General features: G+C 34.4%; 2 pseudogenes; both read right to left on the bottom strand.

Annotated features, from left to right (window-relative positions):
* LOC141696226 (uncharacterized) overlaps positions 1-2,232 on the bottom strand; it is a 64,201-nt pseudogene extending 61,969 nt beyond the window's left edge.
* Positions 2,233-4,703: 2,471 nt separating this feature from the next.
* Positions 4,704-9,140, bottom strand: LOC141696227 (nuclear transcription factor Y subunit B-1-like; annotated as a pseudogene).
* Between the last annotated feature and the right edge of the window lie 16,722 nt (positions 9,141-25,862).

A 25,862-nucleotide genomic window follows, 5' to 3' on the forward strand; every position in this document is an offset into this window, starting at 1 on the left:
CTATTTCTAAGTTGCAACAAAACTGTCCCCTGCTGGACAGATTTTGTTATTCTACTTGTGCACCTAACCAAATGACATGCAAACCTCCAACCAACACCTAAAACCTTTTATATACTCCCAATACTAACTTCTGGTGGCTTGGGCCTCAAAGTGCACATCAATGACATGGTCAAAACTCACTCTAAACCTCAGGGTACTAAACTGATTTTCTGCAGAAATTATAACTCTCATTTCTCCAAGGTTTTGACTTGACAAACTCAACTACCAACAACCCAATACCCAAACCAAGACTTAATCATGGTGATCTACTGAACTAACTCCCTCATTCTCAAAATAACTTTGGTGGAGATCATCCTTACCTAAGGTACAATTATGGCAAAACAAAAGAAACTACACTTCACAACTCAAAAATCATCAAGTTTTTGAAACAACAAGATATACATTTTTATAAAAGATAACCATGAATTATTATCATGCATCAAGGAGCATTAATCAATATTAATACCTTATTCCTACTGAAATTAAAGCTTACTACCAAAATCTTTCCAAATGATCAAAATCTTCCAACATTCCAAGAGAAATTTACATGCATGCATGTCTTCGAGTTTTACTAATCAAAGCAACATGTTTTCTAAATATATATTACCATGAAATTGACATGCAAGCCTATAATAAGCTATATCTAGATGATCACTTAGCATGCAAAGGGTTTTATCAAGACTTCACTAAGATTTTCATGTTATCATCACAAAAACACACAAAGTGGAACATGACAACCAAAACACCATCCATTCGGCTCCTATCAAGTCATGGCCGAATGGATTAGGGTGACAATAATAATTGCATGAGTGTAACATACTCATGTCTAGCCATTCTCAACCCTTTGCTACTATAACTCATGGTGAAAGCCTTGAATTCACAAGAATCAAGGATATTCACTTGGAGTTTTAACAATACACCACCATGCAAGGTCAACACATAAGTTTTTCTACTCTAAACTCTTAAGATATACAAGGACAACATGTAGGGAGTAGGATTACTTGATAATAGGATGATTGTTTGAGTGAGAAATGAAGAAAGAAGGGGATGGGGGCTCGGTTTTTGGGAATTGCCGAGAGGGGAGGGGGAAAAGCCGAGAGGGAGGGGAAGAAGGAGATGAGAGTGAAGTGGTGGGGTGAAGTGAAGTGATGATCACTTCTTTGAGTTGTTTTTATGTCTTGATTTGACTATAATGTGAGTGGGTTTGAGAAATGACAAGGGTATCCTTCTAGCTAGAACTAAGCTAACTTGCATGCAAGGTCAAGGAGGTAATTTGGCTACTAGTTCATGAGTTAGTGGGTTTGGAATTATCCTTTTTGTCCTTGAAAATAATGAAAGGGTGGTTTGCATGCAAGGGCTTTCTTGTAATTTGCTAAATACGACAACTAAAATTTATAAAGATTTATTTTTATAAAATAAAATACAAGTTCAAAAATTATAAAATTTATACCATAAAATAACTTGGATTTTTAGAAATTTTATAAAACTACTTTTGAATTTTGTGAACAAATAACTTTTTAAAAAGATATTTATTCAAGGTTTAAGATATTCCTTATAAATCAAAAATGAAAGAAGTAATTTAAACTTTTGATTTGAAAAATCATATACCACATATCGAAAATTTAAGACGCAGATATTCTCATTCACACAAGCATACAATAGTTGAATATATTGGCATTCGGCTTTATAATTACACCAAATTTTACAATTAATATTACATGGAAATGTCGGTTGTAACATATATGATCCAAAGTAATATTGACCATCATCCAGTATCCTTTTTCTGATATTGGCAAGAATCATTTTTGACCATAACCTTAAAATTTCATCTTCAACTCTTAGCAAATAGTGAATGTATTTCAGTTCCTTTGTAGACATGATCAGCAGTTCATCCAGTAAAAAAAATTGAACTTGATCATTTCACAATATCAGTAAGATATTTTGTTTAGGTTCAGAACCATCATGTTTGTTAAGAATAATCTTCACAGCTTCAATTCTATCCAGATGATCAACAGTTACTTCCTGACCAAGACTATCAGCAAAAGTGAAGTTCAACAACTTTAAGTTGACGAGTTTAGTTTCATGATGTCTTATTCCAGCTCTTGTGAATGTTTCAATCAACTTGAAATTGTTGGATTGTATGAACCAAGACTTCTTATCTCCCATGGTATTAGAACCAGGTAAACCATCCATCCTTATTCCTCCAGAATTAAAGCACAGTTTATCATCACAAATAAGATCAGCAATATTTCTCTATTTGTACTTATTATTGATCTTTGGAAATACTTGAGCTTTCCTTTATGCTCTTTCATATAACATCTTCATATCTGTACTCCTCCATTTATTCCCTTCAGATCTTTCAAGCATATTTTTATATGCATGATTTGCTTTATCAATAGTAATTCTGATTTTTCCTTCCTATGCCTTTTCTTCTCTGTCGAAAGCCATTTATTCTTCCTAATAATTTTCAGCATTTAAAGCATCAACATAAGTAGAGAGAATCTGTAAATCCATCCAAAATAGAATGTCTTCTCTTCAATTTTAATAGAATCAGGAATTACTATCACATGGTCAGTGTTAGGAAAAGAATCAGAACTTGTATCTTTGTTGTCAGGAATTAAACTTAGGGTAACAAGAACAGCTTCTAGATTAGATCCATGTGATCTACCCTTAAAGACTTGAGTTGACGGTGTAGTTTGATTTTGAATTCCAGTTCCGGTTTGAATTATCATAACATTAGAGGTCTTCTTTGCTTGCTTATCACCATCATCATCCGAATTGGTATTTCTCCACAAAACTGATTCAGGTTGACACTTTGTCTTTGATACTATCTCCCCCTTTTGGCATATAGACTTTGAAGAAGAGAGAGAGTAGCATCCAACTTAGAATTTTTTGCAATCTAACCATCCTCTAGAGATGTCATCATCTCAGACATGTGATCTTGCTTAGTCTCCATGCTGAACATCCTCTTTATCAAGCCTTTATGTATGTGTGTTCCTTTAATAGGCACAAAACAGATCAACAATATGTTCTCTAAGATCAACATTATCTTGTTTAAGTACAGAGACATAAGAATGCAATCCTTTGACTAAAACTGTTATGGCCTTGATAGATGCTTTCATATCAGAAGTAGAAATCAAATGAACAGCATGATCAGCTAAAGTCGGAGCAGATTCTAGAGAGATATTTTCACTTGGTAATCTCCAGGAGTGATTCCATTCATGAGCCCTTTGAGTACTAAGAGTAGGAGCATGACCAGGTGATGAACCAAAATTATACATTTTAGATGCTTCTATTCCAGCTTTCAGAGCACCATCATCAGGATTATCATCCTGACATAAATAGATGTTAAGAAAATAACAACATAATATAAAAAAATAATTTTTACTATTATATGTTATATTAAAAATCCTAACAAAATTGACTAAAATGATTTTGTAAATCGTTAAATTACAAAGAGAGTGAGTTGTAACAACTAACAAGTATTATATTTGTTTATTTAAATATGGTAAGTAAATTTTATAATATTTTATTAAACTAAAATATCAACTCTATATTTAAAATTATAATGTAAAGATTTTTTAGTCTCTTTAAATGTGCAAATCAAATAAAAAAAAGTGTTTTGGAGTAAAAGAAGCTATATTCAACTATAAAATCATACTAAAGTAAAAGAAGTAAAAGAAGTTTTTACGAAACTGGTTTTCAAATTTTATAATCATACTAAAGTAAGAAACAAATAAATATTGTTTGAATTTTAGGGGAAAATGTGGTGAGAGTAAAAGGAAAATAAAATAAATCACTATAATGGCCGAAAATGTATATGTATTTAATGTAGGTGCTAGATGACAATGCCACATCATATCATTCCGTATATATTTTATGTAGCCAATTATGTGCACCTTGCTCTTCTTTTTAAGTCTTTTCACACTTGACCATCATTATGATCAACCCTAGAAAAGCATCCCATTTTCATGTACTCTTCCATATTTTGATCATGTTCCAATGCATTATCAATCCCCAACACCAGGCAGGGATGACAGTGGATGCTCATCACCTTCAGACTTAGGAAAGTTGTTCAGAATTATAAAAACTAGCGCTAAGTAGTTGTAGAAGCCTAAGTAAATTTTTAATGATATTAACACATCTGTCACTAATAGTGTTGCGCATATCCTCCGGGCACCTAGTGGGGGCTGTAGTTGTCACAGTGCAGATGAAAGTCGAGACACATTCTTTCATAGATATCTTTTAGCTAAGTCAACCAGTTCCTTTTTGAACATTTATAAATATCCAGTACTGAATCTATTCTAGTTGCTTTTTCCTTTCAAATGCTAGAAAACATGCTTTAAATATGATGTGGTAGTGTGCTTCACTCAATTGTTGAATGATCTTGCTAGCATATACACTAAATTAGTTAAGAGACACATCAACCAAATTTTATATTAAATCAGTTCATTCAGATTCATGGTCAATTTCCTAAAGGTGTAAAAGGAAACATGAATTAGTTAAATTAAAGAGACAACAATAAAAATAAACTTTAGCTACTAGTTTTTGGTACTAAAACAACAGACAAATCATTCTCATCAGATGCTCCTAATAAGAGAGAACTACTACTCATTTAATGTCTCTAAGATACTTGACTTGCCATCCTCTTTGCACTTAAAAGCTTATGGATCAAGGCTATTAGCTCCAGCACCAGAAGGTCCAGCATTGGGAACATCATGAACAAAGCCTCCGGTCATAGCCCCTAAAAGCGCAGTATGAGGTCCCCTATAGTACCACTACAAGAGATTCGGCTAAATTCGACCAAATTTTTTTGGTCGAATTTAGCTAAATATGACCGATTTTGGTCGAAAATAGCTATTTTCGACCAGCCAGTTGTTGGTCGAACAAACGCTAGTCGAAAATAAGGGGTGTGGTCGAATTTAGCTAAATTCAACCTTACTAAATTCGACCGAATAAATTTGACCAACTAAATTCGACCGAAATTGGTTGTAAAAACTCATTCCCAAAATTTTTTGACAAAATTTCAAAACTTCGTAAAAATTCAAAAATCCCGCCCACAAATACTAAATTCAATCACATATGGTCGAAATTACTACGCTAAATTCGTCCAAATCTGGTCGAAATTACTATGCTAAATTCGACCAAATTTGGTAGAATTTAGTAAGCGTCAGATTTTTAAAAAAACAGCAACAAAATGTAGCAGAATGCATTTTGTTGCTCAAAATTTTTTTTTGGAATTCTTTACTAGTTTTTCCATAATGTAATATTAAAAAATAATAACGGACACAATAGTAATTTTATTTACTAATATTAAAATTACATAAATATGTAATATAGATTTTAAAATACAACAAATTTTATCCTTTAGTAACATATTGGAAATCAAATATTCTAAAAATTAACTCACCCAAATGATAAACAAATATGAAAAAAAAATAAAAATAAACTTAAATTGGTTCATATACATGAACTAATTAATACTAGTCTTATTTTACTTCTAAGATTTCGGAAATAAATTTATCGGAGGTGATGGCATAAACTCTCGTCGGAGGTGATGGAGTTGAACTCGCCGAAATTGTTGTGAAATGGTGAACTTGTCGGAATTGGTGTGAATCAGAATTGGTTTAAATTAATTTATCATTTGGAGAAATATAATTAAAGGAGATTTAGTATGAGAGATGTGTGTGTGTATGTATATATATATATTATTTGGAATATACAAAATATGAATGAGTGTGTATGTAGTTAGGGAGTAAGGTTAAGTATGAGTGCAATTTTTTATAAGGGAATGAAATTGAATGAGGAATATAAAGAGAAAGAGATGAGGGTGAAAAATTGAATGGTTGGGATGAAAGGATTGAGAAATAAATGAATGATCAAGATTAATTCAAGTTGGCAATCCATGTGCTTTCTTCTCGGCCAATAGAAGCGTGACAAATGGCAATTCTGAAATGTGCTAAATTTGACCAATAATGGTCAAATTTACTGTTTTCAACCAAATTTAGTCGAAAATAAAACACGGGTAAATTCTACCATTTTTTTTAATTTAGCAGTTAAATTTGACTAATTTTGGTCGAATTTTGCACCTAAATTAGACCATTTTTTGTAGAATTTAGTAGCTAAATTGAACAACTATTGTAGTATTTAATGCATATGACACATATATTTATTAAAATATTTAAGATTTTAATATTTAAATAGATTGATTTTTTACATACACTCTTAATTTAAATATATATTTTTGTGATATGACAAAATGTTAGAAAAATTAATTTGATTTTCTATTTTAACAGTCAACCAGTAGTTTAATCGTCATTTATTACTAGTGTCTAACCCTATATTGATATATCATTTTTTTAATAAAAATATATGAATGATCCAAACATACGGATGTCAAGATCTATGTATTTTAGTTATGAAAAAATGTTTAGAAATAAAATAAATTGATTGTGTCTGTTATTTTAACAATCAACTAATAGTTTGATTATTACTTCTAACTAGTATTTAGTCTCATATTCGTATTTTCATTTTTTTTTAAAATATATATGAATAATCCAACCGTACGGATGTTAAGATCTATATATATTAATGATATCACAAAAATTTTATAAAAAAATAAATTTATCTAGTATGCTATTTCTAATCATATATTGATGTTTTGATTTTTTTTAAAAAATAATTATGAATACCCAACCGTACAGATGTCAAGATGTATATATATTTTGGTGATGTGACAAAAGTTTTAGAAAAAATAAATTATTTTTGCTTGTTATTTTAACAATCAACCAATAGTTTGAATAGTACTTCTATCCGTATTCATGTTTCAATTTTTTTAAAATATATATGAATATCCAACTGTACGAATGTTAAGTTTTATATATATTTTAATGATATCACAAAAAATTTAGAAAAATATAAATTTATTTAGTTTGCTATTATAATAGTTAACAAGTAGTCTCGCATGTATTTCTTACAAGTGTTTAATCCTATATTAATGTTTCAATTTTAAAAAAATATATTTATGAATGATGTAATTGTACGGATGTAAAGATATATATATATATATGTATATATTGGTGATGTGGAAAAAGTTTTAGAAAAAAATAAATTGATTTTGCTTCTTATTTTGACAATCAACCAATAGTTTGAATAGTATTTAGTTACCGTATGGTTGTTAATATCTATAAATTTTAATGATATTACAAACTTTTTATAAAAATATAATTTATTTAGTTTGCTATTTTAACAGTCAACCAGTAGTTTGACTAGTATTTCTTACTAGTTTTTAATCCTATATTGATATATCAGTTTTTTTAAAAAAATATTTATGAAAGATCCAATTATACGGATGTCAAGATCTATATATTTTGGTGATATAACAAAAAGTTTAGAAAAGAATGATTTTGTTTGCTATTTTAACAGTTAAACACTAGTTTGACTACTACTTCTTACTACTGTTTAGTCTCATATTTATGTTTTGATTTTTTTTAAATATTTATAAATGATCCAACCGTACATATTTCATGATCGACATATTCTGGTGATATGACAAAAATTTCAGAAAAAATAATTTATTTTGTTTGTTATGTTAATAATCAACAAATAGTTTGCATAACACTTCCAACTAATATTTACTCCCATATTGATGTTAATATTTTATAAAAAATATTTATGAATAATTCAACGGTAAGGATGTTAAGATCCATATAATTTAGTGATATGACAAAATTTTTAGAAAAAAAATAAATGTTTTTATTTTACTGTTTTAACAGCCAATCGTTTGACCAGTATTTCTTACTAATGTTTAATATATAAGTAAATAATTTTTTTATGTACACTCTTTATTTTTGACAATCTTCTCATTCGTATGGTTGATTCACTTAAAAAAATTAAAATTAAATATTATAACCCTAATTCATACCATAAACATCATGTTTAATTATGAAAACTTGTTCTTCATAATTATTAAATTAGAAGATTTTTTTATCACCATGATAGCATGTTCTAGTAAATTTATATTTAAGCATATGCCTTCTTGATATATCAATTTTTTTTTATTTGTGTTAACTAGTTAAGATTTTTTTAAATTTTTATCAAATTTAACACAAATAGAAATTCAACATACTTATATTATATATATATTTATATTCTTAAATATTTTTTTTAAAGAATGAAAGTGTCCTTTAATTTAATTTTTTTCTTTACATGATATGTACTAACCATTTAAAAAAAATTAGAAATTTTGACCAATTTCGGTCGCTTTTAGCTAAATTCTACCATTTTTTGTCTAATTTAGTAAAAAAAAAATTGGTGCATTTTCTTTAGAGGCAAATTTGTTATTTTCATTCATTTTGAAAAAAAGGCGGGAAATTTCCCACCCAAACCATTTACTAAATTCGACCAAAAATGGTTGAATTTATTTTTCCAAAATTCAAGTTATTGGTGGGAAGTTTCCCCCTTTTTTGGCAAAGTACTAAATTCGACCGAAAAAAGTCATAAAAAAGCGGTTGAATTTAGCTGTTAAGTTTGACAGATTAAAAACGACTGTTCCTAAATTCGACCGTAAATGGTTGAATTTACCCGTGTCCCTTAAAATCGACCAAATACGGTAGAATTTAGCCGTAGTCATTTTTAGTTGGTTGAAAATACCCTGACTTTCTTGTAGTGTACCCTGGTGGAAATGTAGGAGGAGACCCTGTTGCCCCAAGCTCAACTGGCCTCCTCATCAGCGGCTCAACCCTTAATGCTCTACGCTCACCACCATCAGCCTCGCGGGAGCCGTCTAGGTAGATGGTTAGTGGCTTAATGTAGTCGTCAAATTCCAAACTGCTCATCGCCCAAAGCACATCTCCTGCAGTTATGGTCTTACATTTCTCCCTCTGGCACCGGAAGTTTGCTTCACTGGTGACAAAGCTAATGAACTCAGACACACTTTCTTGTAGTAGTTCTTTGGCATCACCGGATATTTTTCCATGGAATTAAATGTTTTTCCGTGTAAGGCGGATCACATTTGCCATCAGCATGAACCGATCTGGGTCTTTGACGATGCATTCTTTATCTCCAGCTGTTGGATTATTGTCAATCCGGGCACTTATCATCCCTGTTGAAAGGTATACAAATAGTTATATAGCATATAAATGCAGATACTTCCTGAAATTCACAAATAAAATTGGAGTACATATCAGTTTGCCAATACTAGTGTGAGCTTTTACTTCAACAAAATCACGAAGATAAACCAAAGAACCATTAGAATTTGCATACCATAGTTTTCTATTATCTTATTTTACTTATATTTAGAATTACACACATTGTAATTCTAATGTTTTTTTTGCGCAACCTATAATCTATTGCTTGTTGATAGAAATGGGTTGTTAATTTTAGTTGTATGTTGGGAAAATGGATGCAAAAAAAAATCTCATCTACATATTGTTCGGTGTTCTGATAAAATTTTAACAAAATCACAAAAAAATTGTATATGGATGTTGTGACGGCCTCAACCCCGGGGTCAGGAGTTGACGTTATCAACAACAACCATAAGATAAACAATTCAGTAACAGGATATAACTACGACCCCTTTACCAAGATCTTTGCCAAGTTTAAGTATGATTTAGGTTACAACTATTACAACACCAACTTACTACAATTTATCCTGATGCAATTAACCTAATACACCAACTCAATAGACCATCTTTGTTCCAGCATAACTATCTCAGAGGAGCCAGACTCCAAAAGGAACTGGAACTCTGCCCTGACTACCGCGGAAGAATCTCCTAGGCATCTGCAATATATATAAAACATTCTACAAGGGTGAGCAATTGCTTGCTCAGCAGTACCATTATATGAATAACAATAAAACAATGTATGATAAAACAGTGATAGGAACCGAATTTATAAATCGTTAGAAAATATTCATAACCGGATATTCAAAACTAGCATGCTTCCAGAAACAACAATATTAGTCGTTTGTTGTGTATAATTACCAGAATCAAGGCTTAGCATGCTATTTCATTTTCACATCATCTATCTCAATAAGTTGATTTGTTGAATCAATTTTAAAACTGAATCAATCAAATCTATTGGACGTTTAACGGGTGAAGATAGTTTATCAGTCTACCCTCACCGGACAGCGACTAGCGGCCATCCAGAAATAGAATGTGTTCCGGAACTTGGGAAAAGACTAGCTAGGTCTTTCCCCCATGCTGGACTAATCGGTTAAACAAAATGCCCAATCCAATTAGCCACTTATGCAACCATATGCTGGGCCGTTACCGAATAACGGGCCTCTTACGCAACTCCAATAGATCCACTGAATTCCCTTTTTGCCTCTTTCCAAAATTCCACGACATAGGTGGATCAAAACAGTCTCTTTATCCAGTTTCCAAAATCACTGTCACTTATCTCTTTTTAAAACTAATCTATCACAGCACACTATTCAAAACTCTTTTCATTTAAATCACGTTTAGAGATAGGTGTTTTCAGAAGTTACTTTTCCCCAAAACATAATTTTAAACAACATTTTCAAATACAGGGGATACGTAACTTAAAATGTTTTTGTTCCGTTACGAGAATAAAATATTTAGCTATTCATATATACTGAACCATAAAAGAATGGTCAGGGGTACTTGCCTTGCAAAGCGTTACCACTATTATCGATCGACCTTGGACTAACTTGGACACTCTGCTTTATCGCCTTACTATCAGACTATCCTGGATTCGACTTCAATGTTCAGGTTCTTCGCTTGGAACCTCGCTACACTTGTCGACTGATCACTAGGTTATCCTTAGTTCGACTTCACTTCTGGAGTCCTTTAACTAGAACCGGAATAGGAAAGTCGGCGAAGAGAACGTCTGGGAAACAAGAAAGAAACGGAGAGAAAGAAATAGGAAAAAGAACAACAAGAAAAAGATAGGAGAAGGAGAGATATGAGAGGAGAGATCGAACAGAGAGAGTAAGAGAGAGTGAGGGAGAAAGATGAGTGAACAGGGGGTGGGTTGTTTATTATTTGTTTTTTCCCTTACTCAGTTTGCAACATGTATTACTAATTCGCTGAAATGCTGACACGTGGAATTTGAGATAAATACGAAGGTTTGATGGGCTATTTTGACCTTAAATTCGAAATTAAACGAACCGAGTCGCGATTAAAATAAACTCGTAAAAGCACAAAAATAGTTTTAAAATTTTCTAAAAATTTCGAAACTAATAAAATAAATTTTTCATAATTTTTAAAGCATTTTTGAAACACAACTCATACCCGCATTTGATAATTAACGAACCGAGCTGCACTTAAAAGAAATTCAGAAAAATCACGGAAACAGTCTTAAAACGTTAAAAATATCCCGAAGTAAATAAAAACGTACATTTTGAAATTTTAAAACAATTTCTGAAATGTAATTTATACCCGCTTTTCTCAAATAAACGAATCAACGCGCGGGTAAAATTAATCGCAAAAACCCCCAAAATAATTTTCAAATTCCCAGAATATTCCCAACTTAAATAAACATGAGTTCCATAATTTTTGAAGAATTCGGGATTTAAATACAGATTTTACAAATAAATGCAGTTAGAGAATCATACAGGGTTAAATAATTGTTGAAATATTGAGTTCTAAATTTTATAAAATCCCAAAAATAAATATTGAAATTATAAAGTCATAAAAATAATTTTAGAGACAATCCACATATTTACACAAATAAACTTGTATTAAATTCACTTTTAAAAGTGAAAATAATTCAATACAAGTCCATAATTAATTACACAACCACCCTGGACACCATAATTCACACACATAGATAAAAGTAAAACAACACATTGCTGACAGAAGCTATACACATATATTATCCAATTAATAATTTCAAAATTACACTTTAATTAAATATAAAAGTATACGAGTCATTACATCATTCCCCCTTAAAAAGATTCTGTCCTCAGAATCTGACTTAACTAAATAAGTGAGGATATTTTTCCAAGCATATCTTTCTCTAACTTCTAGGTAGACTCTTCTACTCAATGATCTATTCAAACCATACTCACTATAGACATAAACTCATTCCTAGGGATTCGCTTTTAACGAACTAGAATTCGGATCGATCATTCCACGCAAAACAAATTCGGATGAGAGCCCTTTGGCTCCCAATCAACAACTTGGTTCGAATCAGGTACATATCGCCTTAACATTGACACGTATAACATATTATTTATATATATATATACTGCAACTGTGGCGATAATACCAACTCATAAACAACTTTACCTATATTTCTTTATACCTCGAACGGTTCAATACATTTAGGACTCTACTTGTCCCTTCTATTTAACCAATCTCTTTCAAGGTGAAACTTTTTCCTGAACCACGATCCTAATTTTATATATTCATATTCTTTTGATGCAAATCCGCTTTCTTTCTTTATCTTTCCCGAGTTGTTTCAATTCTCTTCCAAATCAACACAACTACACTCTTAAGGTACTGAATTAGTTCAGGACTAAATAATATCTCTACTTCCACTTTCTCTCACTAGGGTGAGGACTCACGCTTATGTCCACACAACACTTCGTAAAATAGTATTCTCTTACTAACAGGGTAATTATTATCATAGAGAACTCAATCCAAGGTAGGTGATTATCGCAGTTCACTTTTTAAACCCATCATATATATATTCTCCACATATCTTATATTTTCTGAATCACCTTCTCACTTTGACCCTTCACTTTTTAAACCCATCATATATATATTCTCCACATATCTTATATTTTCTGAATCACTTTCTCACGTTGACCCTTCATCTAAGGATGATAGGCAATACTCATTTTCAACTTAGTTCCAAACATTCGAACACTTTTTACTTATTCTCATCTGTCAAGGTTAGAAAGTAGTCTCATATATCCACCTTTAGATATTCGAACTCCAACTTTTACTCTTTCCAATTCTTCTATTAATTCCTCATTAATCTTAACCATATTCATTTCTTCTCTCCTATTCAAGACATCGGTCCCTAAATGGACCTTGCTTGGTTGGTAGTTACTCGAACAACCGGGCTCCTGACCAGAACTTCACACTCTTAAGGTTTAATATACAATTGCTACTGTTCACCCCTTTGCGGCATTTCTTTAGGTTTTCAACTTGGCCTTCCTTAGCCCTTAGATGGCGAGGATGTTATCAATAAATATGATTATACCATGCAAGTACTCCTGATACACCACATTCCTCAATTCCTTATAGATAACTGATACACTCGTTACTCCGCCTATTATCATCAAAACTTACAGCGCTCATAACTCATTTTAATCACAATCTTTGGTATGTCCTCAGGCTTACCTTTAGCTAACAGTAGTCTGATCTTAGGTCTTCCTCCAAGAACCAACTCGTTCCTTTCATAAATAATCAATTCTATGCAGGGTTACTTATTCCTATTCATCAACTTTTCCAACTTCTGATAATCATCACGTAACTTCATACATCCATTCCTCTTTCCTATAAATCACATCAGTGCACAATACAGAATGCACCTTGTTAGATATATTTGATAATGTCATGGCTAATATGATTTATGTTTAGTTTTCAGATCTTACTTAAACAGGATAAATCAGTACTTACTGGAAGTCAGGACTTAAGGATATCAATACTTATATTATCAGGAGATAATCATCAGAAGATGGATATCAGAACTTAAGTACTGAAGGACGTTCAGATAAGGACAGCAGCTGATTAAAAGAAAGAAGATCGAGACAAACATAAGAAGAGATATGCATGAAGAAGGAATTCTATGAAGAATAGAATACTTGGAAGAAAAGATATCTGATTGATATATTTTAGGAAGCAGAATTATATTCCATATCAATTAGCAATTATCTTGTAATTGTATAGTATATAAACACAGATATATGGTTTACACTATAAGTGTTATCATTATCGAAAATATTATTCACTGTAACCCTAGCAGCTCTCTCGATATTTGTTCATCACTGAGAGGTAACAGTTCCATACTGTAACAGAGTTTATTGTTTCAATAAAGTTTGTTTTTTGTTACTTGAGTTATTAAAGTTCGATTTGATTGTACTTTTCACTGTATTCACCCCCTCTACAGTGTGTGTGTGACCTAACAAGTGGTATCAGAGCCTATCTGTTAATGCACAAACAGTTTAAGATCCAAACATAATCATGTCTGAAACAGAAACTCCAACTAAGCCCACCAAAACTGAAGAAGCTCCAAAGACACAAATTCAAAGCCGATATGAGACTATCAGAGTTCCCATATTGAGACCATCTGAATATCCCATATGGAAGGTGAGGATGACCATGTTCCTGTAAGCGACAGATCCAGAATATCTTGATAGAATCAAGGAAGGGCCTCACAAACCAACCAAGCTCGTGGTTGCAGTTGCAGGTGAAGCAGCAAAGACTGTACCAAAGGAGAAGAGTGATTACACTGCTGAAGATATCGCATCAATTGCTAAGGATGCTAAGGTACGACACTTACTACATAGTGCCATTGATAATGTAATGTCAAACAGGGTAATAAACTGCAAGACTGCAAAGGAGATATGGGATGCCCTGGAAACAAGGTGTCAGGGAACTGATACGATTAAGAAGAACAGGAAGACAATACTCACTCAAGAGTATGAACACTTTGGTTCAAAGGCTAATGAGTCATTGACTAATTTATATGATAGATTTGTCAAACTCTTGAATGATCTGTCACTGGTTGATAAGGAGTATGATCTTGAAGATTCAAACCTTAAATTCCTGTTAGCTCTTCCTGAATGCTGGGATTTAAAGGCAACAACAATAAGAGACAACTACAATCTTGATGAAACAACTCTTGATGAAATCTATGGAATGCTCAAGACTCATGAACTTGAGATGGAACAAAGAAGCAAGAGGAAAGGAGGAAAGTCAAGAATAGTTGGTCTTAAAGCTGAAGAAGAATCCCCCAAAGCACCTACCTCAAGGAAAGACAAGGGTAAAGCTCTTTTCACAAAGTCTGATACTAAGTCATCAAGTTCTGAAAGTGATGATGACTCGGAATCTGAAAGCCTGCCTGAGACGGATGCTGATGAAGAGATGATGAAGCTGTGTGCTCTTATAGTGAAAGGGATCACAAAGATTGCATACAGAAAGTTCAGTAAGGGAAAGAAGTTTTCCAGGAAAGGCACAAGTTCTGATAAGAAGAATTTCAGAAGATCTGAGAGCAGAGGAGGAAAGTCTGACAGAGGAGATTATACAAATGTCAAATGCTATAATTGTGGTGAGAAAGGCCATATATCTCCTGATTGCAAGAAAGTGAAGAGTGACAAAGGCAATGCTCTTGTCACAAAGAAGAAAAGCAGGACAGACACCTCAGATTCTGAAAGTGAGGAGAATTATGCCTTGATGGAAAATGCTGATAAGGCAAGTTATTAGTCCCTTGACAATGTAGCAAGAATTACAGAAGGGGGGTTGAATGGAATTCTTGAACCTTTTTCTTGAAATAAAAATGTTCAACTAGATTATTGATATATTTGTTTTGATTAGCACAATGCGGAATATAAACTCAAATGAATCAAAACACAAGTAATTAAAAACAAGAGTCTTTAAAAACTTTCTGGTGGATTTAAACAATTCCGACAGAGATATATATAATATATCGAGAGGACTCTGTGTGCAGAAATGCTCACAGCTGCTTACAAATTGAACTGCTGAGAATACAGGAAATGCTAAAGATTATGCTTACAAAGATTTCTCTGTTTTTGTGTTTCTTAGCTATCTCAGTTATTTTTCTATTTGCTACTCTCTTGGTTTATATAATACCAAGATTACAAAGTCAAAAAGACTGAACAAATATAAAATCTAACAGTCTTAATTTTTGCTGCTTTTCGTCCTCTATTACCCAGTTAATGGGCTTCGACAATGTGTTTGTATCCAACTCGACGGCTGTGTGTCAGCTTTCACGGTTCAACTGATGTTTGAATTCTTGATATGATCATCCGTCGACTTTCAGATCATCCGTCGATGACTTAATTGATCATCCGTCGACTGCTATGTTAAACATCCATTGATAGTCATTTGATCATCCGTCGAAGGCTTTGTTAATCATCCGTCGGTAGCTATTTTGGCACTTGACTTCATTTCACTTATACAGAATTACAAGACATTGCTTATGTACAATTAATCAACCTATTCTGCATATCTAGTTAAAGTCAACATGACTTATATGCTACTACAGATTCTATACAAAGGTGCATACATCACTGTGCTATAAACTTATTCTTACATAAGCTACTCACTCGATGGATAATAAGTTAATCATCCGTCGGGAATATAATGAGTTATCCGTCGGGACTATAATTCTTATACGTCGAGTGCTACATTATTTCACTAAGTAAAATCTACTTAGATGTTTTGTTTAAGTGATCATCAAGTACACAATATATTCACAACAATCTCCCCTAATTTATGTCTACTGGAATTGTAGCCATAAATTAAGAGATACTTGATGATAACAAAACATCCTAAACATATATCTTTAAAGATAAGTAGATAAAACTGAAAGTGCTTTCAATTAACAAAATGTACAAGGTTTGGCTCACAGTCAATTCAAGATGCTCCTCTAGCCTGAGAAGGTTTTTCTAGTTTCTTGAAGGTCTGGATCTTCTTCCAAGCTTTCTGTTGTTTTCTTCAATTTGATTCTGGAGCTGCCTGTGGAATTCTAGTCATCAGATTCTGAGAGATCTAGCATTTCTTGCATCTCCAAGAGAGTCTCATTGCTACAGATACTCAATTGGTCTTCTAGTCTGAAGAATCTTCTCACACCCTTGTCATCAATGAATTCCATCAGCCAGTAGGCCCTTAGATGCACTCTTCTCCCTGTGTATGGGATGATTAGAGTCTTTGGGAGTGCATCTTTAGCTCTAACACTCCTCAGCTCTTCAATCTTCTTCAATACTAGTCTTCTTGCATTTACATTGAACCCAAAGTTTTTCTTGAAGGATGAATAGACTTTGATCAACACAGCTTGGCTTTCTTGAAGTATCCTGTGAAGAGGCCACGGAATCTCCCTTCCTCCTTTCTACTTGAACACCAACCTTTCAGGTAGGTTTCTGTATGCATCAATTGCCCTTACTTCATCCAGTTCCTCCAGATAAAGGTTTAGATCTGAGAATTCTTTGATGTCACACAAGTACAAGTAGTCTCCCCTGTTGACCTTGGGTTGAGCTTTAACTACTGACTTGGATTTGAGAGGTGACAGCTTCACTTTCTTGACTGCCCTTGATTTTGTCCTTTTTCGCTTGGTAAGGATTGGCAAGTTGAAGTCAGGAATTGGTAATTTATCCCACTCTATTGGCTCATACTTTGGCACAATAGGCTCTCCATGTATGTTCCTATAGGGGTCCACCACCCTTATGTCTTCAAATACCACAGAGGGCTTTGATGCTTGAGTTTTAGCTTGTGTGGATTCCTTAGGAAATTGATCTTCCAATTCCTTGTCAACAACATCCAGTTTCCTTTTAGTTCTTCTAGCCAATTCTTTCTTTCTTGGGGATTTCTTCTGTTCTTCAATCTTCTTCTTTGATTCAGCAGCTTCAGATGGTTGAGAAGGAATTTGTTGAGAAGAATTCACAGCCTGTAGCTTGGCCAAGTTAGCAATTTGTTCTTTCTTTTGTTTAGACTTCTTTGCATCTAGAGCAGCTTACCTCTTTTCCTGCTTTAATCTGGATTTTTCTTCTTTCTTTGCTTGAGCAAACTGTGGATGTCCAGCTACCACACAAATTTCCTTTCCATTTCTGAATATCTTAGCAATCCTCATTTTTTAGGTTGAATCAGCTGGATCTTTATAGAAGATAATGGATCTTGACAGAAGTTTCTTTTCATCAGGCTTGGGTGTCTCATACACAGTGTCCAAGGGATTCTTCAAAGATGACTTTGGATAATTTGCCCTTGGTTTGAGAATTATTTCAGCCTTTTGTGATTTGATGCAGGAAGATTGTCCTTTCTCCAGATAGTTCATGCTCATCTCATTCACACTGATTGGCTTGACATGAGAGTTATGGATGGCTGACTTAACTGGCTCCTTGACTAGTTCAAACTTTTTCTGTATCTCCTCATCAATCTTATCCCAGTTGATCAAACTCAACTTTCCTTTTTTAGCAACTTTCAAATTTGCTGCTGCTGCTTTAATTAGATCTATACCATCTGCAACCGGTGGCTTGGAGATAGTAATTGAAGGTACAATTACTTTGTTGATTTGTACTTGAAGTTTCTCCCTCTCTGTTGGTCCTTTCTCCCCCTTACTTGATTCTCTCTCCCCCTTTTTGGTATCATCGGGTTGAGGAGTTAGGCCTTGTGCTTTAGCTAGTTGCATGAGAAGATTTGTCTGAGTCTGTTGATTTTGAAGAAGAATAGCCACTGAATCTTCAATAACTTGAACTCTGTTTTCCAGCTTGGCTAGCTTCTTTTCAGAGTCTGATTCTCTCCTCAATCTTAGTAGTAGATCTTGCATGGTACCATATGACATTACTGAATCCAGCTTCTCAGAGTTATAGGTCTTCAAGTCAGCTATATCTCTTTTCAATTCATCCACACTGAGATTCTGTCTTAAGTGCTGGATCTTCATTAGATGTAGAGAGTCTAGGTGAGCTTGAAGAACAGCCTTGGTACCAGCATCTGAAGTTTTTTGAAGGGCATGTTGAATAGCTATTACTTGTTTGACCAAAGACACCTCAAATTGTCCTGGTGTAGATTCCTTTGCCCATGCCCATTCAGGTAAACTTAAAGCAAAACTTGGGCCTTTAGCTCCCCCTAAGTTCATGCTTCCATCCAAAGAACCAGAGTCATCATGATTAGAATTTACTCCAAATTTTTCAGATGGCTCTCCAGCTTGAGAAGGCATCCTATTAACAACAGCTTTATCTCTTTGAAGAGATTCTGTGGTGTGCACCAAATTCAAAGTCTGCTCTGCCTCCACATTGCCCTGAGCTTTATAAAAGTGTCAGCATCCAAGGAAATGTTATCAATTTCAGCTTTGTAATGTTGCTGAAATTGTCTTCCCTTTTCAGCATCATCCACAATCATTGACTCACTAGCAATGGCTGGATCCACCCTTATTTCTCCTATACCTGCCTTTCTCTCATATTCTCTCTTTTGTTGCATCAGGGTCTCACCCTGGCTCCCCACCCTCACACCCTCACCTTCACCTACTAAGGTGGGACTCCTCTCACTCACTTTTGCCAATCCTGAAGAAATGAATTGCTGAGATTCACTCTGTTCCTCTCCTTTTGCCTGGGAGCAACCCAGCCTCTCACTCAAAGCACTCTCCTCTCTCAGTCCTAAGAGTGATTGTATTACCACTAAATCTTCTGCACTAGAAATAACTGAAGTTTGAAGTTGTGCAGAGACACTTGACGGATAAGTGATATCCATCGGGTGAGTGGTAAAGCTATCCGACGGATAACTGCTGTTAAGCTTATCCGTCGGGATACAATCACTACTCGACGGATGAGCAATATCCATCGAGAGAATAGAAATGAATGAGGTGGGAAGAGAAACTATTGTTGACTCTGTGTTGATTGAAGTTATTTGAGACACAGATGTCACAATAGTATTTGAAAGAATTGGCAAGTGAGCCAACAAATCATCTAAAAGATGATGCTCACTTGCACTAGATTTTGGCTTCCCCAACAGAGTTAAAGAAGGGGAATCAAGAATTGAAGTGTTTATCATATCCACTTCCAGTGAGTTAGTTGGTGAGTATGGTGTTTCAGTGGCTTCTATTATAAGAGATTTTGGCTGTGACTCCACATTTATTGGAGCCACATCAATCTGAATTTGAGAAGGTGCAGGGACTGTGTCTTTAGCACCAGTTTGCACTGTGTGTGTGCCCTGTGCATCCCCAATTGTTTTGGATTTCTTCTTTCTAGTGTAAGTTTGGAGTGAGCTTATGTCCCTAACCCTTTTGGTCTGTGCTCTTGGATGAGAGCTTTGTTCAATAGCCACATCATTTTGGGAGGATGCAGCTAGAAGTGAGCTTTTGTAGAAGTGAGCTTTGTTCAATAGCCACATCCTTTTACCTGAGGTGTCAGCATTATAGGGAAATAGAACATTGGCACATCCCTATGGTGGTTGTCTCATTTCAAATATGCAATGATTCTTCTCTCTTGAACCCAACAAGCTAATTTGTTGTTTGGGTTCTCAAGTGCAATTTCTTGACAAAGATGGTTAGCCAATATCATAAAAAATCTAGCATAATATATGTTCTTTCCCCTTTTGGCTAACTCACCTAGTTTAAAACCTCACTCATATATGACAAGGTCACTGAAATTGTAAAATTTGTCTGTAACTAGCATGTATAGCATGTTAAGCATGGAAATGTTCACAGAATCAAAATTACTGATTTTTCCAGAGAAAACTTTAGTTACAACATCACACATAAAAATCCATTCCTTCCTATGACCTAATCTCCTAATATCACTTAGCTTATTAGTGGAAAGTGCATAATGCATGGAGTTAAGCATATTGATCAAATCAGTGTCAGTGTGTGGTGAAGTTACATTATCATCAGGAATCTTGAAACATGCTTTTATCACATCACTATTGATACAGAATTCATTACCTTTGATGGTCAGAGTGATGGTTTTGTCAGTAGAGTTGTAAATTGCAGAGGTCCACATCTCTTCTACAACTTCACAAAAGATTGTGGGTGATTCAAGCATGGCAAAACTTAACTTGCAGTTCTTCACGAAGTCCATCATCTTGTGATAGTCTTCTGATTGCTGAATGCCATTGTTGACCAAAGCAGTGAAGTTGTTCTTCTCATAAATGAACCCAGTCTGAGACATAATCTTTACTACAGGTGCCATTGTTAGAGAAGGAAAGCTTGAAGAGAAAGAGGATTTTTGCTTGAGAGAGAATGAAATAAACACAGTTGAATTTGAGAATGATAAAAGAAAATGATTAGAATGAAATAAGCTTTTATACTTTGCTCAAAAACAACGGATAAAAATAATAAAGAGAAGTAAATTACCCAATAGAAATTGCCTAAATTAGCCGTTTTTAAAAATAAACTGTAAAAATTCCACTCATTATCCGTCGTGTAATGCTTACTAACTGTAAGTATACTCGATGGATAATGTTCAGGGAATTAACGGTTAAGATTTAGACACTTCGACGGATGAGGATAAACTGTTATCCGTCGAGTTTTAAAAGATTCCAGAAAAATAATTGATTTTTATTTGCACATTGTATATCGACGGATGACTTAACTCGATAGATAATCGTCATCTGTCGAGATGTAAATTTTGACTTAGTCAAAAATTTCATTCATGGCTAAAAATCAGTTAAATTTCTGGCTACTTTTTAACTTGCAAAATAACTCAGATAGATTCAAGAGTAATTAAGCATACCTAACTCACTTACCAACCTAGAAAAGGTGGATTCATCCAGTGGCTTGGTAAATATGTCTGCAAGTTGCTTCTCACTTGGAACAAAATGTAACTCTACAGTACCATTCATTACATGTTCCCTTATGAAATGGTACTTGATGTCTATGTGCTTTGTCCTTGAATGTTGCACTCGATTTTCAGTGATGGCAATTGCACTTGTGTTATCACAGAAAATAGGAATCCTCTCAACTTGCAGACCATGGTCTAGCAATTGATTTTTCATCCATAAAATCTGTGCACAGCAACTGCCAGCAGCAATATATTCAGCTTCAGCTGTAGAAGTAGAAACTGAATTTTGCTTTTTACTGAACCAGGACACAAGCTTGTTTCCTAGAAATTGACAAGTTCCTGTTGTGCTTTTTCTGTCAATTCTGCAACCTGCATAGTCTGCATCTGAATAACCAGTTAGATCAAAACCAGAATCTCTAGGATACCAAACGCCAAGTTTTGGTGTTCCCTTGAGATATCTGAAAATTCTCTTAATAGCTATTAAGTGAGACTCTCTAGGATCAGCCTGAAATCTAGCACATAAACATGTTGCAAACATTATATCTGGCCTACTAGCTGTTAAGTACAGAAGTGAGCCAACCATGCCTCTATAGCTTGAAATATCCACAGACCTTTCAGTAGTGTTTAGTTCAAGCTTAGTTGCAGTGGCCATGGGAGTTTTTGCAGATGTGCAATCCATTAGATCAAACTTCTTTAAAAGATTAAAAATATATTTAGTTTGACTAATGAATATTCCATCACTAACTTGCTTAACTTGTAAACCAAGAAAGTAAGTTAGTTCTCCCATCATACTAATTTCATACTTACTTTGCATCAGTTTGGAAAACTTTTTACAAAGTTTCTCATCTGTAGAGCCAAAAATAATATCATCTACATAAATTTGAACAAGTATGCTAGAGCCATTAACATTTCTGAAAAATAAAGTTTTATCTACAGTACCTCTTGTGAAGTGATTTTCTAAAAGGAACTTTGATAAAGTGTCATACCAGGCTCTAGGTGCTTGTTCAGTCCATAAAGTGCTTCAGTAGATAATAGACATACTCTGGAAAATTTGGATCTTCAAAGCCAGGAGGTTGACTAACATACACTTCTTCCTCCAAATCTCCATTCAGAAAGGCACTTTTGACATCCATTTGATAGACCTTGAAATTGGCATGGGCTGCATAGGCTAAGAAGATTCTGATGGCTTCAAGTCTTGCAACAGGAGCAAATGTTTCATCAAAATCTATTCCTTCTTGCTGGCAATAGCCTTTAGCAACCAATCTGGCTTTGTTCCTTACTACTATGCCATTTTCATCCATCTTGTTTCTGAATACCCATTTGGTGTCTATTGGATTCTTTCCTTTAGGCTTGGGTACCAGCTTCCAAACTTTATTCCTTTCAAATTGGTTTAGCTCCTCCTGCATAGCTAAAATCCAATCAGGATCTAACAAGGCTTCTTCTACCTTCTTTGGTTCTTCCTTTGACAGAAAGATGCTGTATAGACATTCTTCTTGAGTGATCTCCTGGTTTGAACTCTAGAAGAAACATCACCAATAATCAGTTCAAAGGGGTGATCTTTTGTCCATTTCCTTGGTTGAGGTAGATTAGCTCTAAATGAAGAGACCTCAATGTTGTCTTGATGTGTGATTGAGTTTTGATTTCTAGAAACTCCACCTGAGTTTGTGGATCTTTGATTTGTGAAAGGGGTACTTTCTATAGGTGACCTTTCTTGATTTCCTGCTCCTTTAGATAACCCGACGGATGGTGGATTTTGAGTACCGACGGATGAGGTAGGTTGTCTTCCGACGGATAACACAGATTGCCTTCCGACGGATGAAGCATTATGTAACTCGACGGATGTTGAGTTATGTGCTTCATTGGTGGTAGATTTGTCTGCATTATCCTTAGACACTGTTTCTTGATCACTCTCATCATCACTTTCATCACTGACAATCTCAACATTGTCGAATTTGAGGCTCTCATGGTAATCTCCATCTTTTAGTCCTTCAATCTTTTTATCATCAAACACAACATGTATAGATTCAACAACAATGTTGGTTCTTAGATTGTAGACTCTATATGCTTTACCAACAGCATATCCAACAAAAATTCCTTCATCTGCTTTAGCATCAAACTTCCCATTTTGATCAGTTTGATTTCTTAGAATATAGCATTTATAGCCAAAGACATAAAGAAAGTTTAGAGTTGGCTTCTTGTTCTTGAACAATTGATAAGGTATCATGCATCTTGCTTGATTAATCAGAGAGATGTTCTGAGTGTAGCATGCAGTGTTTACAGCTTCAGCCCAGAAATATGTTGGTAATTTTGATTCTTCAAGCATTGTCCTTGCAGCTTCAATAAGAGATCTATTCTTTCTTTCCACTACTCCATTCTGTTGTGGAGTCCTTGTTGCTGAAAACTCATGCAAGATCCCATTTTCCTCACAAAATGCTCTCATGACATAGTTCTTGAACTCAGTTTCATTGTCACTCCTGATTCTTCTAACTTTGAAATCAGGATGATTGTTAACTTGCCTTATGTGATTGATGATGATTTCACTAGCCTCATCTTTAGACTTTAGGAAATATATCCAAGAGAACTTTGAGAAATCATCTACAATTACTAGGCAAAATCTTTTCTTTGAAATTGACAATACATTGACTGGTCCAAACAAATCCATGTGAAGGAGTTGCAGAGGCTCTTCAATTGCTGAATCAAGTTTCTTCCTGAATGATGCTTTGATCTGCTTCCCTTTTTGGCAGGCATCACACAGTCCATCCTTTGTAAACTCCACTAGAGGAATGCCTCTAACTAGCTCTTTCTTTACCAGCTCATTCATGGTCTTGAAGTTTAAATGGGATAGCTTCTTGTGCCATAGCCAACTTTCATCTTGACTTGCTTTACTGAGAAGACAAGTTACAGATTCTGCTTTAGTTGAGTTGAAGTAAGCTAGATACACATTTCCTCTTCTCACACCAGTGAGAACCACTTTGTTGTTTTAATTGTTAGTCACAACACAAGCTTCTTTGTTGAAGGTTACTGAGTTGCCTTTATCACAAAGCTGGCTGATACTCAACAGATTGTGTTTGAGACCATACACTAAGGCAATCTCTTCGATGATGACATTGTCCTTTGAAATCAAGCCATATCCCACAGTATATCCTTTGCTGTCATCTCCAAAAGTAATACTTGGGCCAGCTCTTTCCTTAAACTCTGTGAGCAGGGTAGAATTACCAGTCATGTGTCTTGAACAACCACTATCCAAGTACCAAAGATTCCTTCTGTTTCCCTGCACACATCAAAATCAAATCAAGTTGATTTTGGTACCCAAGTTTCCTTGGGTCCTGCCTTGTTAGCTTTTTTCTTCTGTTTCTTAGGTCTTAACTCATTTGACTTAGGAATTTCAGATTCTTCCTTAGTCATTTGGGTTGGGCCTTTGAAACCACTAGATGCAACAGAATTATCATGCATGTTATGGCTAACAGGAAATGGCATGCTTGGTGTAAATATGTTATTCCAGTAAGGCATGCTAAATGGCATTTGAGGCATATTGTATGCAGCATAATATGGATTAGGTGCAAATGGCATATTAGCAAACTGTGCATTCATATTCTGTGTAGGCATAACATTAACAGGCATGGGAGGCATGGCATTCATGTTAGGAAATTGAGGTTGACCAGACATGGGAGTAGGCATGGCAGATTTGCAATTAACAGACAAATGATTTACACTACCACACTTGACACAGATCTTTCGAGGAGCATATTTATCAGGTGTGTAGTTATTGTGTTTGTTAATCCCTACTTTACCATTCTTATTGGTTTTCTTTTTAGTCTCTGTTTTTACCTCTATTTTCTCAAGTCTGTCACTTAACTGTTTGACAGTCATGTGACCAACATTAGCCTTTTTCCCTTTCTTAGCTTGACTTGACTCTCCTGAAACAAAGTTCTTGGATATAGACCCATACTTATCATTTAGCTTGATTAATTTGGCTTTGCTAATGGGTTTGCTTACAGCCGACGGATGAGGATTTTTATCATTCGACAGATAACACTTTTTGTTATCCGACGGATAGTCCTCATCATCTGTCGAGTCTACATCTGTCAGCAACGCATCTACCAAAATAGGTTCTAGTTTCTCCTTATTCTTTTTCCAGGCTTCATCACAAAAAGACTCAATTCCTTGAACCTTGGTGATTTGAGCATGAACATCTCTGGATGTTTTCCAGGCTTTAATCACCTCTTGTTTACGATCGAGCTGCTTCTTCAAAATTTCTTCCTTTTTCAAGAACTCAGTTAATTCCTCCTTGGCAATCCTACACTCAATTTTTAGTTTCTCAAACTCAACAAATTGAGACTCAAGCACATTATTCCTCTCACTTAAAAACAAGTTGTTTTCTTTGATTTTAGCATTTTCC

The sequence above is a fragment of the Apium graveolens genome, chromosome 11 (assembly GCF_009905375.1).
Source record: "Apium graveolens cultivar Ventura chromosome 11, ASM990537v1, whole genome shotgun sequence".
NCBI lineage: Eukaryota > Viridiplantae > Streptophyta > Magnoliopsida > Apiales > Apiaceae > Apium > Apium graveolens.